The sequence below is a fragment of the Brassica rapa genome, chromosome A08 (genome assembly GCF_000309985.2).
Source record: "Brassica rapa cultivar Chiifu-401-42 chromosome A08, CAAS_Brap_v3.01, whole genome shotgun sequence".
Taxonomy (NCBI): Eukaryota; Viridiplantae; Streptophyta; class Magnoliopsida; order Brassicales; family Brassicaceae; genus Brassica; species Brassica rapa.
In genome coordinates, this window is record NC_024802.2 from 2,984,126 (window position 1) to 2,992,005 (window position 7,880).

General features: G+C 30.4%; 1 long non-coding RNA gene across 1 annotated transcript; it reads left to right on the plus strand.

Annotated features, from left to right (window-relative positions):
* The first annotated feature begins 1,697 nt into the window (after positions 1–1,697).
* Positions 1,698–6,340, plus strand: LOC103832971. Its single transcript, XR_626070.3, has 2 exons — positions 1,698–4,034; positions 4,129–6,340. It is a non-coding gene; the product is annotated as an uncharacterized LOC103832971 (long non-coding RNA).
* The last annotated feature ends 1,540 nt before the right edge of the window (positions 6,341–7,880 follow it).

Sequence of the window (7,880 nt, forward strand, 5' to 3'; positions counted from 1 at the left end):
TTAAAGGTAGATCTATTAATTTTAGATATGTATTTTTGTGTGTTCTATAAAGGTAGATTTATCTAATTTTCCACTCATTTTTTCTGTTTTTAAGTCATTTGAATGTTTTTGGATATGCAGGTTTTTCAGATCTGGATTTGATATGCAGGTTTTTCAGATTTGGAAGACTTTTGGGACGACTTACCTGTTAGTCGTCTAAAATATAATGCACTAGACGACTTCCAGGAAGTCTTCCAGACTACTTCCATTTCAGTCGTCTGGACTTCCTGAAAGTCGTCTGGACTTCCTGGAAGTCATCTGGACTTCCTGGAAGTCGTCTGGACTTCCTGGAAGTCGTCTGGACTTCCTAGAAGTCGTCTGGATTTTCTGGAAGTCTTCTGACAAAGTTTTCTTCCATATCAAGTGGAGTCCAAGCTTGTCTTTATAGAAGACTGATCTATAATAGTTTTGTTTGTGATCTGTTTTGTGAATTGCATGTCTACTCTTTTAGTTGTGAATTTTTTTGTAAAATCAGTAATAATGTTTCCCAAGATGTATTACATGTACTAACAATGTGTTTACACATTTACAAATCAATGAAATAATAGATTTCAGTAGCTTTTTTCTTATCTTTGGATATCTCATATGCAATAATAAACTTCAATGGTTTTTTTCTCATTTTAATGAACAAGAATGTTGGTAGCTTCATATTGATACAACATTTTAAGAAGCATTTTAACCCTTCTTCCAACTCGTAACAATAATCATCATTAGTGTCTATAACAACAATACTTAAGAGATGGAAACAAACAATAGTAACTAGTCAAGGCATATCATATTTTTTATTTGAAAAACTTAGTCAAATTTAGTAAAACTAAGGGAGAGAACATATTTTGTAAATATGAGTTTTACATATCTTGAAGTTACTTATCACTCTTAAAAATACAAGTTATTCAAAAACTAGCGTAGAAGACTTTAAAACTAGCGGAGAAGACTTCCATGGAAGTCTTCTCGGATCAGTTAGAAACTTTAATTAACGTGAATATTGGTAACCTCATAAATATCACCAATTAAGTTATAAATTTCATTCAGTAGCCCAAATATTCATTAAGAAACATGAATTAACAAGAAAATGTTAAAAAGTCTTTATAGTTTTAGAGAAAATGCAAGTTTATTAAACATTGATGCGGACGACATCCACGGAAGTCATCTAGTAGACTTCCAGAGAAGTCGTCCATTTAGGTCGACGCGGACGACTTCAATCTAAGTATTCTAGACGATTAAAATATAAGTCGTCTGGTCAACGCAGAGGTTATTTTTGCAATTGACTTTAAAATCTGTTATTTGAGACGACTGAAAAATATGTCGTCCACTTTTGTTTGGTTAAAAAAAACTCCAAAAAAGCTAGACGACTTACATTTCAGTCGTCATAGGTTAGTTTTGAATTTGACTAGATTATTTCAGAAGTTTGACTTTGCTGGACGACTTACATTTCAGTCGTCTCGTAAAAATTAAAATATCAATATTTTTTAAAACTAGACGACTTACAATTAAGTCGTCATAGGTTAGTTTTGCAATTGAAAAAAAAACTTCAATATTTAATTATATATAGACGACTTACAATTCAGTTGTCCGTCAGACGACTTACTTGTAAGTCTTCCAGGATTGACGAGGTTTGACCAGAATTTTGGAATAAAATCATGGACGACTTACATGTAAGTCGTCGGGCGGATGACTGAATTGTAAGTCGTCTGGGTATAATTAAATATTGAAGTTTTTTTTTCAATTTCAAAATTAATCTATAACGAATTAATTGTAAGTCGTTTAGTGTTAATAAAATATTGATATTTCAATTTTCACCAGACGACTGAAATATAAGCCGTCCGGGAAAGTCAAACTTCTGAAATAATCCAGTCAAATGCAAAACTAACCTATGACCACTGAAATTTAAGTCGTGTAGGTTCTTTGGAGATTTTTTTGTAACCAAACAAAATCAGACGACTTAACTTTCAGTCGTCTCGGAAAACATATTTCAAAGTCAATTGCAAAAATAACCTCTGTGTTGACAAGACGACTTCCAGGTAAGTCGTCTACAGCCATACAACTTACCTGTAAGTTGTCTGGACGAACAGATCTGGAAAAAAACTTGATTTCATACTTTAAATTGGTGAGATAACTTCCTTAGCACACATAAGGCTTCTACAAGAACACATAATCTTAAACGAAAGTGACCCACCCAGAATCGTTAGCTTCTTTGACTCTATCAACCGTAAAAATGTAGAATCAAAATCTTGAGTTTTTTTAGCTTAATGTGGAGAGAAAGTGAGAGAGATGTTGTGTTTAGTTCATAAGAATGGAGAAAGAAGAAGGGTAAATCGATTTTGGGAGCATTAAGAGCTTCAAATTGGTTGTTCATGGTGGTTAGGGTATTGATGACAATGGCAATCTTGTAATTACTTGAAGATGATGAGGGTGTGAGAGTAAAAATGTCATTTTCGAAAAAAAAATAAAAAAAAAATTGATGGCATTTTCGTTAATTATATGAACTTGTGGGGTGAATAGGGCATAACTAATTTAAAAAAAAAGGTGGTTAGTTTTGTGTTTGACTTTGAGTTGTAGGTGAATTTTGCAAAAAACCCATTCATTAAAATATAAGGATATAGTTATATGTAAATTACATGATAGAATTGATAATATATATATACGAAGTTTATTTTATTGATATGATCTTGATATTTTAGACATTAATTTTATTAATTTGTCATTTTAAATAAAGACTTTCATTGACATATATTTGTGCTAAACTTAATTTATTTAATAATATTATGATATTTTTAATCTTTTCATCTTATGAAATTATAATAATTATAATTTATTTAATAGTTATTTTTATTAGTTAAATAAATTAGAAAGCATCATAATTAAAAATTAGAGTATTGTTTAATAAATTCAAATTTTAATCACACAAAAATAAAGTAAATTTTTTTTATAAAAGATAAATATAGTTGAAGTTGTTGGTATAAAATCGAATAAATAAAAAACCGACAATATATAACCCGAACCAAACATAGTAGATATGGTTTTATCATGATATATAATTTTTTTTAATTAACCACTATGTCCGACGACCGAGGTAAGCCAAATATTATGTGGGTCCCAGAAGTGTAATATTAAATTATCTAGTGGCCAACGGAGATCAAACTGTAGGTTTATCGTATTGGAGTTATCCCTCTAGTGCCACTAGCCCAAGATCCGTTGATTGGTATCTAATTTTTATATATCCAAATACCAAAAAAAAAACTGAAAAAACCAAAATCCGCATTAAGCAGCCATACTTTGGATATATAGTTTTTACACCCATCTCAAGTTAGATCATTTTTATTAGTAGATTTAGAATATCAACCCATATCTAATAGTCAAGATAACGATATACATCAATATCTTAGAATATGAAACTTATCATTATCTTATGTTTTTTTGTAACAGAAACTTATCATTATCTATATGTAATATTTTGTATTTCATAACTAATATAGAATATTACATTATAGATAATGATGAGTTTCATTTCTAAGATATTGATATATATCCTTAAACTTGACTATTAGATATGAGTTGATCTTCTTGATCTCCCAATAGTTTTCATCTTTGGCCAAGAAAATATTTTTTCTTTAACATATGATTGTGTATTCTACGTATAAGAATCATATTACGTATGGAAAACTAAAAAATAATTCCATAAAAGATTCAGAAATTTCCATAATTGGCAATGGAGATAAAGGGAAATGAAATCATTTATCTTTATAAAAGTAGAAAGGAAAGACTATATTCCTCTTCATCTTTGACCATACAAAATACCTTTCTTTTGCATATGTTTGTGTATTATATATATAACCAGACCAAAGAAAGAAAAACTCATAACATTTCGTAAGAGAATACATTATACAATATATCCTAAGTGACTATTACTATGAGAACTTTAATTGCATTTGTTTTTACTGTCCTTTTTATCATATCTGATGCTCATCGTTATATTCCACCTGTTCATGCTCCGGGTAATAATTATTTTTTATACCTCCAATTTTTTATTGTTTCTTTTGTTCGTTTATTTTAAATACAAATGGTTAAATGATTTTTATTTATAAATAGGTATTGGAATAAAGCAGACGGACATAGTATGCTTTCCCCCAGATCCGTGCAGACACAATTGGAACGTAGGTTGCACTAGCCATTGTCATGACTGGGGTTATTTTATAGGTGTATGTACTAACAACGAATGTTGTTGTGAAAGATAATATGCATCGAAGATGAAATAATCTAGTCAAATGCACTTGTATCTCTTTTCAAAACATAATATTAAATACTTTTTCATGTGTTTTTTATACATATATGTATACTAAAGATTTATAATGCGATAAATTACCTATATCAAATCAAAGTTAATATGATTAAATTCAGTAATTTTTGGAATCAGCTATCTCTTTGTAATTTGAAAATTAATTGATTTAAGTTATTGGGAGGCTGAAAATATCTGTGCTAGTAATGGAGACGTACATTTTAAAATTACTCTTAGACCTGAGAAAAAAAAAAAAAGAGAAACAAGTGTTTCATCTTCTTTCTTTAAAAACATCTGACCCAAAACACGATCAGTCCAGTTAAGATTAGAGAAATGGGTTTAGATAACCAGCTTCTACGTCGTCTGCTTTTTCATTCTTCCTCCGCGGTGACAGGCGAGAGAAGGACGATGAGGATCATGAAGAAGAGAAAGTTGTAGTAAAGAGAGGAGAAATCATAGTTTGGGTCTTGGAAGTTGGAACAAATTGTGATGGATGGAAAGTAAAAAGCCATTATACTATTTAAAATGATTTATTAATATTTGTGCAAATCCTACATTGTGAATCGCTTTGTTTTCTGAAAAGATCCATTTTGTAATCGGCATCAAGTAAAGAAGATGTGGAGAAGCCACGTCATAGGATACTCTCCACTAGGTACTACGAGAAGCCACGTCTTCTTGGGTTGCTTCAACGCTGGTTCAGTACACGTATTGGAAGGACTTAGTTCTGTTAGTTCCTTTGGTGATTCTTTACTTTAGATTGCTAAACATAGTTTGTATATAACAATTCTTTTCTCTGATGATCAATAAATTTAAAATTTCATAAAAAAAAAAAAGATGTGGAGAAACATAAAAACCTAAGAGAATAGTTGTATGAAAGCTTTTACATCTCCCAATTATTTTCGCGATCCGCAGTATTAGATCCTACTAAGGGCTACTACGCAAGCGCATGGTTGGAGATGTGATTGTTGCTCTATATAAATATGTGGAGGCGGTGTTGTGTTTGGCTGTGGTCTTTGATTTGCCAGATATTTGTATTATAAAAGGACCGAGGAATCGTGTCTCGTAGTCTGGTGGTAAAGGAACCTCGGCTGAGGTATCCGCCATCACGAGTTCGAGTTCCGGCCACAGTGGATTTAACATGGTTTTCGTTTGGCCTCCAGGACCTTCTTCGCCAATTTTGGTTGGACGCGGTAGGAAAGTCAAACTAAATGAAAGATCCGGATACCTGGATTATCAAAAAAAAAAAAGACCGAGGTGAGGCGATCAACTGTGGTTATTTTATGTGTTTAATATTGTGTATTATTTTCTTGTTATAACAAAGTAGTATATTTGTGGGATTTATTTATTGTTATTTTATGTTGAAATAATTTCATTAATCCAAACTTGGTAACCTTTTCTTCTTTGGACCAAAGTCGGGTTTGAGTACATGATTATCAAACATTTGATTGGGGCCCCCATTTTTGGGGGTTCCGGTTAACAATTTTTTTTTATTCAAAAATTATTGGTTTCTATATTTATTTATATATAAATATATATATTCATATATTTATATATAATGCAAATGTAAAATAAAAAGTAAAATACATTTTATAATGCATAAATTTAATAGAAAATGTTAAATTTTGGGTTATTATAATTGAAAATGACTAAAACTACAGTAAAAAGAATATTATTTTTATGGTAACTGAAACTAATAACTTTTTATTTAAATACAATATATAATTCCAATAAAGTTTGGAAAAATTACCACAAATACCACATTCATAATATAATTTTTTTATGTTTACGCTAACCACTTTTACCCTCACTTTTAATGAAGAGTAAAAGATACTTATACCTTTAGAATTAACTAATCTAGACTTTGGATTTAGAGTTGAGGGGTGAGGTATGATTTTTGGAATGTGAAATTTAGAATTCTAATAAATATATAAATAAATACTTAAAAAATATTAAACAAAATTTTTAAAAATAGTTTCAAACATAATTTTTGATTTTCAAAAATAAATTTTAAAAAAAAAAACAAATTCGAAAAAAATATAAAAAAGTTTGAATTTAAAAAAGTATAATTCGAAAACATAAAAAATATTTTTTAATTTTTTTTAGTTATTTAAATAATTATTTATTATATATATAGATAACAAAAGTATAAGAGTCTTTTGCCACTTAATGAAGAAGATATTTTTGAAAATGTTCCTTTAGTAGTGGTAAAGATGAAAAGTGGTATCATGAAAATGGTAAACATAAAATTTCTCCGTAAAGTTTTCGCTATAAGAAAATTATTATCAATTCTAAATCAAAAATAATTTTTTTTTATTTTTGAATAGGGCCCCCCAGTTAGTTTTAAATTTCAGGACCGGCTCTCCTTTGGGTGATGGTGAAGTCAACAGGAGACTGATGGATTCCATTGTGGGATGTATATTTTTGATTGTAGAATAGTGTTAGGGATTGTGGAACTAGTTGATAAACATAGATGTATAATATTTAGTTATTCTCTTGTATTATGGTGGTTTATTTGTGTAGTTTGGGAGCGGTTAGGACTTGTAGGTCTTTTTTCTAATTATAGTGGCATTCACTCACCACCGTTTCTATGGATTTTATAAAAGTTCTAGCAAATTTACGTGTCTGGTTGGTGTTGCTTTTGTAATATTTTTCTTTATATAATAGTGTGTGTTAATTTGTTGTGTGTTTACCTTTTGGATAATGGGAAATGTTAGTGTTTTTTCTTTTAAAGATGGCATTCTATTTAAAAAAAAACATTACAGCCCAATAAGTAATCATTACAAGCAGCCCAGTACAAAAAAGATTAACGAAAGTTAAAACAGATTTTGTTAAGCGTTCCTGCTCGAGCATGCAGCCAAAGCGGTGAAAGAAGAAACCAGATAATCATGGGATGATCCATCATAGCGTCCTAGCGATCATCAGTTAGTTTAATTGGAGAGAATCAGGAAGCTTTCATCAGTAGAGTGAGTGGAAGATCGAGCTTACGAAATGTTTGTGTTTGTGTTAATAATATAGAAGCGGTTGCTATCGATTCCTCCATCATCCCCATCTTCTCCATCCTTGCTGCTGATTTTCTTCCTTTGATAACATTTATTTCAAGAGAAAGAAAAATAGAAAGAAAAGGTTGAGGTTTTGCAAAGAACCTTTTGGTTGGCAAGATTTTGACATTCTCAGGGAACTTACAACTTCCAAACTGGACAATGAATGCTCTAGACTTCAGATCGTGCTAGAGCACCATAAGAAAACAACCTACCCAAGAAGCATTCTTTCACATCTTGTGTCAAATAGCAAAACCAAAGCATTAGAGTCTCTACAGCATAAGTTACACACAAAACAAAGCACAAAACAACTACTTACTTGTCCCTTCAGTAGAGAATCAGAAATGAGCTTCAGTAGAAATTCCACATTAATGCTAGAGATTAAAGCTAACATGTAATCTCAACCCCAACTCAAATTCTTGTCTTGCACACTATTAAAGGAAAAAAATGAGTTATTTTATAGAAAAGTTAAGATATTTGGATACTAAAAGCTTAAAATAAAGTTGGTTTTCCTAAACCAATCTACG